This window comes from Rhineura floridana, chromosome 5 (assembly GCF_030035675.1).
Source record: "Rhineura floridana isolate rRhiFlo1 chromosome 5, rRhiFlo1.hap2, whole genome shotgun sequence".
Classification (NCBI taxonomy): Eukaryota; Metazoa; Chordata; class Lepidosauria; order Squamata; family Rhineuridae; genus Rhineura; species Rhineura floridana.
The window spans coordinates 106702183-106707101 of NC_084484.1; the positions used below are offsets into that span (position 1 = coordinate 106702183).

General features: G+C 40.9%; 1 long non-coding RNA gene across 1 annotated transcript; it reads right to left on the reverse strand.

The window, feature by feature from the left end:
- Window positions 1-1164: 1164 nt before the first annotated feature.
- Window positions 1165-2579, reverse strand: LOC133385253 (uncharacterized). Its single transcript, XR_009762835.1, has 2 exons — window positions 2332-2579; window positions 1165-1832 (listed from the first exon to the last, which is right to left on the reverse strand). It is a non-coding gene; the product is annotated as an uncharacterized LOC133385253 (long non-coding RNA).
- Between the last annotated feature and the right edge of the window lie 2340 nt (window positions 2580-4919).

Here is a 4919-nt window from a genome sequence, read left to right on the forward strand (position 1 = left end):
ATGGCAATGGGGGCATGAGCCCCTTAGGGAAGACTCCACCGCCATCTTGGTTGATGGCAGGAATGTGCACACAACATTCACAGGGATGGGAGAGATAGGTGAGACATGAGGGCAGGGTTATTGAATCCTGTGCTGACTGCATTGGAGAGTGCCTTGGATCTGTGAGACTTGCGGCAGGGTTGGGAGCGATGTCGCTGGGAGCACGGAATGAGAGAGCTACCCTCCCAACCTAAGCAGGAGCTCTTCAGGGGGCCTTAGTAGGGCCCAACATGGCCACCCTTTGGAGCCAGCCTTGCAGACATGCCAGAAGAGGCAGTGAGGAAAGCAAAAGTGACTGAGGTGGAGGAAATGATGTATTCTGCCCTTGGGGAGGAGAAAAGTAGAACTAGGCGCTCTAGCAGGGAAAGGCAGCTGCTAAGAAAGAGCAGGCCAGAGGCGGAGAGGCAAAGGAAAGCTGAGGCTGTGATCTCAGGTGGATCTGTCCTAGTCCTACATGAGAGTCTGGCATAAAAAGATATTGTACAGCAAGTGTGAGGAACATTTGGCCCTCCAGATGTTGCTGAACTACAACTCCCATCAGCTCCAGCAATCATGGTCAATGACCAGGGATGACAGGAGTTGTGGTCCAACAACAACTGGAGGGCCTGAGGTTCCTCACTCCATGCTATCCAGGGTCAGAGGGACCATTGTCTGTATTTGCTGCCTTAATTAATTACCTGTTGCCTACACATTTCTGGTGTGCCATCTTCATTATCCAGAGTGGATCCAATGGATACTTTCCAAGTTGATTTACCTTCTGTTGATCCCGAGACGATAGACTAGCAAGCCATTACTGCATTTCTGTAAAGACTAGCAGTGTTTACTCACAACTAACCTCTCAAAAACTGCCCTAGCTGCATATTAAAATATCTAACCATGTCATTTTGGTTCTTACTGTGGTCTTTATCATGTAATTAGTGGCTGAGTTTTACTATGAGGTTAGTCAAATATGCCAGCTGTAGTACCAGCTGACCTCATCAAAGACTGTAGGAATTTAACAGACTGTGTTTCGAGGATTTCTGCATAAGATTAAGTAAATTTAATGAACTGCTTGTATACATGTGTCTGAGAGAACATCAGAATCCAAAGAGGATGCAAAAATAACCGCTAGAAAAGGTCCAAGGATCAAAAGAAAAAATGTTTTAATTTTTATTATAGAAATACAAAATTACAATAATTGTTACATAATATAAATATGTAATAAAAGCAAACTATTCAAAACAAACTCTTAAAACATGAAAAAGGAAGTGAGACTTCAAACAAAATGCCCCAGGATAATTTGTACTATGTGGAGATTTTCCTGTTGATGTGACTGTCTGTCTTCTTTGCTATTCTAGATACCACATTTCTTCACCATCTAGAACAGCCAATTTATAATCCTCCTCAGACGACTGTAACCTTCATAAAGTCCTGCTCCTTAATCAAATCCTTCATGGTCTTGAGTAAGTTCTGCACCAGGTAAGGAGTCTTTTAAAGACTCAATGTTGCCCAGATTTATCAAAGAAAATTCCACATGCAGTCTTCCACATGGTGTTTAGGACAAGAAAAGGTTTCCTTTTGCTCATGGCATGCAAAATAAAGTCTTCAAGCAAGTGACAGAAGAGGACTACAGTGTTGAAGATCATAGATAACACATCAGTGACTTACAATTTCCAGTTAACAGGATCATTTTCCTTTATGATGTCTTGCAATCACATTGGTATTTTCTTCTGGAGAAGCATAATCTCAATACGTGACAATTGTTGTTTATTCTAGACATTTCACTGCTGCCCTTCAGTTGAAACAAGTGGGCCCTGGAATAGTTGAGGAATGACACATGTATAAAATGCTTCCAGGTTACATACTACTCTTCATCAGTCTTAAATCAGGAGAGCAAAATGAAACATCCAAGTTTCTGGACAGGCAGGTTGATGGTTATCTAGTTTCAGAAATTTACTGGTGACTGCTGTAGGCATGACGATAGCCCAGGTTAAAATCAAACATGGCATTTTAAAGTAATATATGATGTCAGAAACAAGATAACCTCAAAGTCTTTGCTAAGTGAGACACAATGGCTACAATAAAATTTGCTGAAAGCCTTGAAGTGTTCTAAGGTGTTTTCCTGAAATAAAATGAGATAGCAACTTCTAAAATGAACTCCATGTTAGCTTGTAGCAGAAAAAAAAGCTGTCACTTTTGCAGAAATACAAAATCAGATGTTATCCAAATGGATCCTGCTCCTCCCAAACAATATCTAAAACCAAATGCCTTTCATTGGCAAAGATACAAAGTTTAGTATGGGGTGACACCTACTATATTTTCTACATCATATTTTGCTGTAGCTATTCCTCTCTCATGCAGGGTGAGGTCTCATTTGGGCATAAAGTTCTTAGCAATGTTAGCTGAACCTTCTGGAGATCTCTGTGGATTTTTCTGCTGAAGATGTGGTCCTCTCTAGGCTAAGCAGGAACCCCTCCCATCTCAAACTCTTAAGCCTTGAAAAGCTGAGCCAGCATACTACATTGGTCATAAGTTAGGCTGAGGAATGAGGGTAACAGGAATTAGTTTCACACAATTTTGAGGATCTATAATTATAGGAAAGCCTTAAGTAACTTCCCTTTCATTTCTTTGAGTGAGATCTGCCAAGATGATTCCCACAAACATTTCAGGTGATTGTCACCTCAATGTGTACACCTGGTAAAAAGGGTCCTGTGAAAGAGTCCCCATATGGTAACATTTATAGTTATCAGGTCTTGCAAAACATTAGAAAAGCGATGTCATCATATGAATTTGCCTTCAAAAGATTAAATGGCAAACTCACAATGGTGGGTTAACATCTCAAAAATAGTTGTGTGAATCAGCCCCAAAAGTCCCAAATAAGGTTAAGGGCAAGGCGTTCAAAATTACTATTGTTGGTCTGTATTTTATGAGTTATGAGCTGACCACCCAATCTGCAAATCATTCCAAAACGCTTCCTCTATGGTAAAAGTTAATATTGCTCCAGTATCACCTGTCGAAGATCACCCATCCTGCCAATTTTCAGACTCCCTCTGAAGCTGTATCTCACTGTGTCAAGACTTTAAACTTATGTTTGTGACATCATATGACATCAGAACATCATCTTTAATTCAGTCTAGGTTATCTCCATGCCAACAGCAGTGGCCAATAAACTTCTGCAATTAGGTAATGATAGGTCTGATTATACAGCATCCTCAATGTTTATTTTTGGTGTAATAAACTAAGCCTGATGAAGTTGTGTACAATCTGAAAACCTGCTTCCAATATCAAAAACTACCCAGACCAATTGATCCAATTAATGGTGTAATCTCACTTGCTGTGTGTGATAATGCAGGAGTGAGATTTAACATCTTGAATTTATATTCTAATCTAAAGATTTACCCCTTCTAGTTGCTTCATGTCTTTTATGTTCTAGATCACATGGAAGCCTTCATATGTACAACTCATATGCACAAAGGTTCTGTCCCTGCAGATGTTCGTGCTGTATATACAAATGCCAGGGAGCAGGGCTTGTTGGTGTGTGTGATGTTGGGGATGTGACTTGGGAATTATGACATTGAAATTCAGTGTCAGAACACTCCTGTTTGCCTATTAATATATCAGGGAGTGCTGGCTAGGGGAGGAGAGATTTCAAAAAGGGGGATAAAGAAATGGAATGTCTCTCATACCCTAGAAACCTTCCCCTGCTGTGCTGTGTAGTGCTAAGGAAGTGATGTTTAGGTCTGGCTGGACCCAAGTATTTTCCTGCTTTTTGGCAATAAAGAAGGGAGGGGTGTCTTGAAAGTGAGAAACGGAAAACATTCTTTCCCACATATTTTGAAATCTCATGTAGTACATGGAAGGAAGTTTTCTCATGGCTTATCTCTCCTCCACTCCTTTCAGGATATACTATACAGTGACTTGAATAGGTCAATTTGCCCACCTTCCTTTTGTTTTGTTAATTGCTGCTCAGTTACCCTCAACATTCTTCGAGTCTACTGAGCATGAGAGAGCCAGTGTGATGTAGTAGTGAAGGTGTTGGACTATGACCTGGGAGACCAGGGTTTGAATCCCCACACAGCCATGAAGCACACTGGGTGACCTTGGGCCAGTCACTGCCTCTCAGTCTCATAAGTCAGAATCGACTTGAAGGCAGTACATTTACATTTATTACTGAGCGTGATCAGCCTTCACTAGGCTGTTTCACTTTCCCTTTTTAAAAAATTTATAAACTAACATTTTCCTGCAATCCAGCCAACATTGTTGGCTGTTTCGTTTAGAGTTGTGCAAGGTAAAGTTAAAAGACATTCAGTTCTGTTTTATAAAACGTATAAAGTTCTATAACTGTAAACTTTGTAAAATAATATTATTATTCATGAATCCAGAAGTCCCACTGATTTCAATGGACTTCCTTCTGAGCTTCCAACTGGAACGCATTCATGAGATAAATAAATACTTATGGGCATTATTTCATTTGAGCCAGTTTTATGATCAACAAACCACTTTCAGCACCCAGACGGAACCCTTCAAGTTAACAATACAGTATATGCAGAGTGCATTCCCTCACACCCAAGTACCCACTTAAGATTTCACGGCAAAACGTGCAACTTCTGGGACGGGGTTGAGCCACTACTTTTTGCATTTGAAAAATAACTGCTGTTATTTGGGGCTACAGAGATTAACCAGTAGAATGGGAAGGGAGAGTTGTTGCCATTTTTCCCCCTCCTGGTAAGGCTCACAACAGACAGAAATTCAATAGGCACAGCATTGGCCACCGCTGCAGTTCTTGAATTTCTCACTGCAGTTAAAATGCTGTCCATGCGGGCTGAACAAATCTCTCTAGCAGATGAAAGAAAATGGCAGAGCGTACTGGCGTAGATGCTGGGACAGGAGCGAGCCGGCGC